This window comes from Vipera ursinii (assembly GCF_947247035.1).
Source record: "Vipera ursinii genome assembly, contig: SUPER_Z_unloc_1, whole genome shotgun sequence".
Classification (NCBI taxonomy): domain Eukaryota; kingdom Metazoa; phylum Chordata; class Lepidosauria; order Squamata; family Viperidae; genus Vipera; species Vipera ursinii.
This window is the reverse complement of record NW_028148449.1, coordinates 623402-630901: the sequence shown is the minus strand read 5'-3', so window position 1 is coordinate 630901 and position 7500 is coordinate 623402. Positions and strand designations below refer to the sequence as shown.

At 59.2% G+C, this 7500-nt stretch overlaps 1 protein-coding gene and 1 long non-coding RNA gene across 3 annotated transcripts in view; one reads left to right on the top strand and one right to left on the bottom strand.

Moving 5' to 3' along the window:
- LOC310650492 (GTPase IMAP family member 5-like) overlaps positions 1–1586 on the bottom strand; it is a 7908-nt gene extending 6322 nt beyond the window's left edge. The window contains exon 1 of one of the 2 annotated variants that reach the window (XM_083380044.1): positions 1482–1586. The gene's annotated coding sequence lies outside the window, so the exon portion shown is untranslated. Of the gene's footprint in view, positions 1–1250; positions 1280–1481 lie in introns of those variants that run through there. The other variant, XM_083380043.1, reaches the window with a different exon arrangement.
- LOC310650467 overlaps positions 1–7500 on the top strand; it is a 376544-nt gene that overhangs the window by 156670 nt on the left and 212374 nt on the right. The gene's annotated exons all lie outside the window — the stretch shown is intronic.

Below are 7500 nucleotides of genomic sequence, written 5' to 3'. Positions count from 1 at the left end.
CGGGAGCAGGGGGGGCAGGCTGCACCCCGTCCCTCCGCTTTCAAGAGACCCAAAGCCCCCCCCCGCTCCAGAAAGCTCCGCATCACCCCACCCCCACCACCCCGGTAAATAGGGGAGGGGGCGCTTTCGCCTCCTACCCCCCTCTTCCCTCCCCCCCCATCCGCCCCAGCGTAAAGGGACGGGGGGGGGGGAGAGAGACGGGGAGGGGGTGTCGCCACTCCTCCTCCCTCTCGCCCCCCCCTCTTCGCCTTTTGCTCCTCCCTCCCTCCCCCCTCCTCCTCCTCCTCCTCCTCCTCCTCCTCCCTGGGGAGATCCGAGGAAGGGAAAGTGTGTGTGGGGGGGGAAACCTGGAAGAAGACCCCCTCCCCGGCCCGAGAATCAACACACACACACACACAGACACGCAAACACACAAGTCACACACACAGACACACAAACACAAAGACACACAAACACACAAGTCACACAGACACACAAACACACAGACACACACAGACACACACAGACACACAAACACACAGACACACAAACACACACACACACAGACACACAAGTCACACAGACACACAGACACACAAACACACAAGTCACACAGACACACAAAAACACAGACACACACACACAGACACACAAACACACAAGTCACACAGACACACAAACACACAGACACACAGACACACAAACACACAGACACACAAACACACACACACACACAGACACACAAGTCACACAGACACACACACAAACAGACACACACAGACACACACAGACACACAAGTCACACAGACACACAGACACACAGACACACAGACACACAGACACACAAGTCACACAGACACACAGACACACAGACACACAGACACACACACACACAGACACACAGACACACAAGTCACACAGACATACAGACACACAGACACACAAACACACAGACACACACACAAACAGACACACAAACACACAAGTCACACAGACACACAGACACAGACACACAAACACACAAGTCACACAGACACACAGACACACAGACAAACACACATCCTCGACCCGCCCCTCCTTGTGCCCTGCCGCGCAAAGACCCCCGCCCACCCGGAAACTCCTCATCCCTCCTCCCACCTGTTCGGACCCCCCCATTTCTCCCCATTTCTCCCCACTTGCGCCGCCGAGCAAAGACCCCCCTCCAGTCCGGATCCTCCTCATTCCCCCTCCCACCTGGGAAGACCCCCCCATTTCTCCCCATTTCTCCCCACCTGCGCTGCTTCTGCGGCGGAGGAGAGCCCCGCGCGATCCACGATCGACTACCGGATCTCTCTGGCAGGATCGGAAGCGGCGGCTGCCTTTTGTCCTGGGGGGGGCGGGGCCGCGGGGGCCCCTCCCCGCCGCCCCCCCCCACCCTAGCAGAGGGGAAATAAAAGCGAAAGGCTTTCCGCCTTCCTGCGGGTTCCCACCCCCCCCCCCGTTTTCGCCACACACACACACACAAACGGAGAGACGGAGAGAAGCAGCAGACTCTTCCCGAATCCCAGCTGGAAGGGGACCCGCCGGAGGTCATCTAGTCCATCCCTCTGATCGGGGAGGAGACGCTGCACGGAGTCGTGGAAGGAGAGAGCGGGGGTAGGGACCCCGGAGGTCATCTAGTCCAGCCCCTTGCTCGGCAGGAGACCCTGATGGAGTCGTGGAATGAGAGAATGGGAAGGGACGTCGGAGGTCATCTAGTCCATCCCTCTGATTGGGGAGGAGACCCTGCACGGAGTCCTGCAATGAGAGAGCGGAGAAGGGACCTCAGAGCTCATCTAGTCCAGCCCCCCTCCTCGGGCAGGAGACCCTGCACGGAGTCGTGGAATGAGGGAATGGGAAGGGACCTCGGAGGTCATCTAGTCCATCCCCCCTGCGCGAGCAGGAGACCCTGCACGGAGTCGTGGAATGAGAGAGCGGGGAAGGGACCCCGGAGGTCATCTAGTCCAGCCCCCCTGCGCGGGCAGGAGACCCTGCACGGAGTCGTGGAATGAGAGAGCGGGGAAGGGACCCCGGAGGTCATCTAGTCCAGCCCCCCTGCTCGGGCAGGAGACCCTGCACGGAGTGATGGAATGAGAGAGCGGGGAAATGACCTCGGAGGTCATCTAGTCCAGCCCCTTGCTCGGGCAGGAGACCCTATACGGAGTCGTGGAATGAGAGAGCGGGGAAGGGACCTCGGAGGTCATCTAGTCCAGCCCCCCTGCTCGGGCAGGAGACCCTGACGGAGTTGTGGAATGAGAGAACGGTGGAAGGGACCTCGGAGGTCATCTAGTCCAGCCCCCCTGCTCGGGCAGGAGACCCTGCACGGAATCGTGGAATGAGAGAGCGGGGAAGGAACCTCGGAGGTCATCTAGTCCAGCCCCCCTGCTCAGGCAGGAGACCCTGACGGAGTCGTGGAATGAGAGAATGGGAAGGGACCTCGGAGGTCATCTAGTCCAGCGCCCTGCTCGGGCAGGAGACCCTGCACGGAGTCATGGAATGAGAGAGCAGGGAAAGGGACCTCGGAGGTCATGTAGTCCAACCCCCTGCCGAAGCAGGAAGGACGGAGTTTGCGAGGGTTCTCCAAAGCACCAGAAGGGGGTGGGGGTGGGTGGGAGAGAGCCTTCTGGAATCATAGGACGGCAAGAGTTACGGAAGGGACCTCGGAGGTCATCTAGTCCAGCCCCCTGCTCAAGCAGGAGACCCTGTCCTACACCCTTTCGGACAAACGGCTATCCAGTCTCTTCTTGAAAGACACTAGGGTTGAAGGGACCCCCACCCCACCCCACAACTTCTGAAGGCAACTTTCCTGCTGATTTCCAGCTTGGATGCCTGCTTCCATCCGTTATTCCTCGGCTGGACTTCGGGGGAGGGGGGATTTTTTAATTTTAATTTTAATTTTATTTTTTGCCTACGTGGAAGGCTTTTTTTTTCATTTCGAGCATCTCACCTTCTCCCCTCTGCCTCCCCCTCCCCCCAGCCGTCTCTCTCTCCCTCATCCCTCTCTCTCTCTCTCTCTCTCCTGGTGTTGGCCCATCAGCCACTGCCGCACCGGGTCCCCAGGCTGACTTGGAGCCTCCGAAGCTGAGGGGTGGGGGAAGGGCAGAGAGTCAGCCAGGGTAAGGGGTGGGGGGTGGGGGGCAGGTGTCTCCTGCTCGAGCAGGGGGTCGGACTAGATGACCTCCGAGGCCCCTTCCCACTCCACGATTCTGCCCGGGTCTCCTATACGAGCAGAGGGCTGGGCTAGATGGTCTCCCAGGTCCCTTCCGACTTTGGGATTCTGTCTTGGGGGGGTTGGTCTCCTGCTCGAGCAGGGGACTGGACTAGATGACCTCCCAGGACCCTTCCGACTCTGGGATTCTGTGGGGGGGGTTGGTCTCCTGCTTGAGCAGGGGGCTGGACTAGATGACCTCCCAGGTCCCTTCCGACTCTGGGATTCTGTCGGGGGGGGTTGGTCTCCTGCTCGAGCAGGGGGCTGGACTAGATGACCTCCCAGGTCCCTTCCGACTCTGGGATTCTGTCGGGGGGGGGGTTGGTCTCCTTCTCGAGGAGGGGGCTGGACTAGATGACCTCCCAGTTCCCTTCCGACTCTGGGATTCTGTCAGGGGGGGTGTCTCCTGCTCGAGCAGGGGGCTGGACTAGATGACCTCCCGGGTCCCTTCCGACTCTGGGATTCTGTCGGGGGAGGGGTAAGGAGACCCCCCCTCCCTCCCTCTCGACCGGACGGAGACCCACCTGAGCAACTCTCCAGCCGGGTTGGGAGGGGGTGGCGGCCGCCCCTCCGCGCTGCTTCTCCGGTTGGGCTGCGGGCTGCTTCGGCTTCTCTTCGGGGAAATCGCCTTTCTCTAGGCGGAGGTGGGCGGGGCATGAAAGGGAGGGGGCGGGGTCTCCTTACCCCCCCCATTTGGCTGCGAGAGTGAATGTCTTCCATTGCTGAAGCGTGGCGCGTTTATTTTTGTGTGTTTGTGTGTCTGTCTCTCTGTGTGTGAGGAGGGAGGCTGGACTAGATGACCTCCGAGCTCCCTCCCACCTCTGTGACTCTGTCAGGGTCTCCCTCTCGTGGAGGGGGCTGGACTAGATGACCTCCGAGCTCCCTCCCAACTCTGTGATTCTCTCAGGGTCTCCCGCTGGAGGAGGGGGTTAGAGTAGATGACCTTCAAGGTCCCTCCCACCTCTGTGACTCTGTCAGGGTCTCCCGCTCGTGGAGGGGGCTGGACTAGATGACCTCCGAGGTCCCTCCCAACTCTTGTGACTCTGTCAGGGTCTCCCGCTGGAGGAGGGGGTTGGACTAGATGACCTCCGAGCTCCCTCCCAACTCTTGTCCTTCTGTGATTCTGCAAGACTCTCCTGCTCGATCAGGGGTGGACCAGATGACCACCGAGCTCCCTTCCAACTCTGTGACTCTGTCAGGGTCTCCCGCTCGAGCAGGGGGCTGGACTAGACGACCTCCGAGGTCCCTCCCAACTCTGTGATTTTGTCAAAGTCTCCCGCTCGAGGAGAGGGTTAGACTAGATGACCTCCGAGCTCCCTTCCAACTCTTGTCCTTCTCTGATTGTGTCAGGGTCTGCTGCTCGAGCAGGGGGGCTGGACTACATGACCTCCGAGGTCCCTTCCAACTCTTGTCCTTCTATGATTTTGTCAGGGTCTCCTGCTCAAGCAGGGGGCTGGACTAGATGACCTCCCGGGTCCCTCCCAACACTTGTCCTTCTGTGATTCTGTAAGACTCTCCTGCTCGAGCAGGGGGCTGGACTAGATGACCACCGAGCTCCCTTCCCACTCTTCGTGATTCTGTCAAGCTCTCCCGCTGGAGCAGGGGGTTAGACTAGATGACCTCCGAGCTCCCTTCCAACTCTTGTCCTTCTATGATTTTGTCAGGGTCTCCCGCTGGAGGAGGGGGGCTGGACTAGATGACCTCCCGGGTCCCTCCCAACACTTGTCCTTCTGTGATTCTGTAAGACTCCCCTGCTCGAGCAGGGGGCTGGACTAGATGACCACCGAGGTCCCTTCCCACTCTTCGTGATTCTGTCAGGCTCTCCCGCTGGAGGAGGGGGGCTGGACTAGATGACCTCCGAGCTCCGTTCCAACGCTTGTCCTTCTATGATTGTGTCAGGGTCTGCTGCTCGAGCAGGGGGGGGCTGGACTAGATGACCTCCGAGCTCCCTTCCAACACTTGTCCTTCTATGATTTTGTCAGGGTCTCCTGCTCAAGCAGGGGGCTGGACTAGATGACCTCCAAGGTCCCTTCCAACACTTGTCCTTCTGTGATTCTGTAAGACTCTCCTGCTCGAGCAGGGGTGGACCAGATGACCACCGAGCTCCCTTCCAACTCTGTGACTCTGTCAGGGTCTCCCGCTCGAGCAGGGGGCTGGACTAGACGACCTCCGAGGTCCCTCCCAACTCTGTGATTTTGTCAAAGTCTCCCGCTCGAGGAGAGGGTTAGACTAGATGACCTCCGAGCTCCCTTCCAACTCTTGTCCTTCTCTGATTGTGTCAGGGTCTGCTGCTCGAGCAGGGGGGCTGGACTACATGACCTCCGAGGTCCCTTCCAACCCTTGTCCTTCTATGATTTTGTCAGGGTCTCCTGCTCAAGCAGGGGGCTGGACTAGATGACCTCCCGGGTCCCTCCCAACACTTGTCCTTCTGTGATTCTGTAAGACTCTCCTGCTCGAGCAGGGGGCTGGACTCGATGACCACCGAGCTCCCTTCCCACTCTTCGTGATTCTGTCAGGCTCTCCCGCTGGAGGAGGGGGTTAGACTAGATGACCTCCGAGCTCCCTTCCAACTCTTGTCCTTCTATGATTTTGTCAGGGTCTCCCGCTGGAGGAGGGGGGCTGGACTAGATGACCTCCCGGGTCCCTCCCAACACTTGTCCTTCTGTGATTCTGTAAGACTCCCCTGCTCGAGCAGGGGGCTGGACTAGATGACCACCGAGCTCCCTTCCCACTCTTCGTGATTCTGTCAGGCTCTCCCGCTGGAGGAGGGGGGCTGGACTAGATGACCTCCGAGCTCCGTTCCAACGCTTGTCCTTCTATGATTGTGTCAGGGTCTGCTGCTCGAGCAGGGGGGGGCTGGACTAGATGACCTCCGAGCTCCCTTCCAACACTTGTCCTTCTATGATTTTGTCAGGGTCTCCTGCTCAAGCAGGGGGCTGGACTAGATGACCTCCAAGGTCCCTTCCAACACTTGTCCTTCTGTGATTCTGTAAGACTCTCCTGCTCGAGCAGGGGTGGACCAGATGACCACCGAGCTCCCTTCCAACTCTGTGACTCTGTCAGGGTCTCCCGCTCGAGCAGGGGGCTGGACTAGACGACCTCCGAGGTCCCTCCCAACTCTGTGATTTTGTCAAAGTCTCCCGCTCGAGGAGAGGGTTAGACTAGATGACCTCCGAGCTCCCTTCCAACTCTTGTCCTTCTATGATTGTGTCAGGGTCTGCTGCTCGAGCAGGGGGGCTGGACTAGATGACCTCCGAGCTCCCTTCCAACTCTTGTCCTTCTATGATTGTGTCAGGGTCTGCTGCTCGAGCAGGGGGGGGCTGGACTAGATGACCTCCGAGCTCCCTTCCAACACTTGTCCTTCTATGATTTTGTCAGGGTCTCCTGCTCAAGCAGGGGGCTGGACTAGATGACCTCCAAGGTCCCTTCCAACACTTGTCCTTCTGTGATTCTGTAAGACTCTCCTGCTCGAGCAGGGGTGGACCAGATGACCACCGAGCTCCCTTCCAACTCTGTGACTCTGTCAGGGTCTCCCGCTCGAGCAGGGGGCTGGACTAGACGACCTCCGAGGTCCCTCCCAACTCTGTGATTTTGTCAAAGTCTCCCGCTCGAGGAGAGGGTTAGACTAGATGACCTCCGAGCTCCCTTCCAACTCTTGTCCTTCTCTGATTGTGTCAGGGTCTGCTGCTCGAGCAGGGGGGCTGGACTACATGACCTCCGAGGTCCCTTCCAACCCTTGTCCTTCTATGATTTTGTCAGGGTCTCCTGCTCAAGCAGGGGGCTGGACTAGATGACCTCCCGGGTCCCTCCCAACACTTGTCCTTCTGTGATTCTGTAAGACTCTCCTGCTCGAGCAGGGGGCTGGACTAGATGACCACCGAGCTCCCTTCCCACTCTTCGTGATTCTGTCAGGCTCTCCCGCTGGAGGAGGGGGTTAGACTAGATGACCTCCGAGCTCCCTTCCAACTCTTGTCCTTCTATGATTTTGTCAGGGTCTCCCGCTGGAGGAGGGGGGCTGGACTAGATGACCTCCCGGGTCCCTCCCAACACTTGTCCTTCTGTGATTCTGTAAGACTCCCCTGCTCGAGCAGGGGGCTGGACTAGATGACCACCGAGCTCCCTTCCCACTCTTCGTGATTCTGTCAGGCTCTCCCGCTGGAGGAGGGGGGCTGGACTAGATGACCTCCGAGCTCCGTTCCAACGCTTGTCCTTCTATGATTGTGTCAGGGTCTGCTGCTCGAGCAGGGGGGGGCTGGACTAGATGACCTCCGAGCTCCCTTCCAACACTTGTCCTT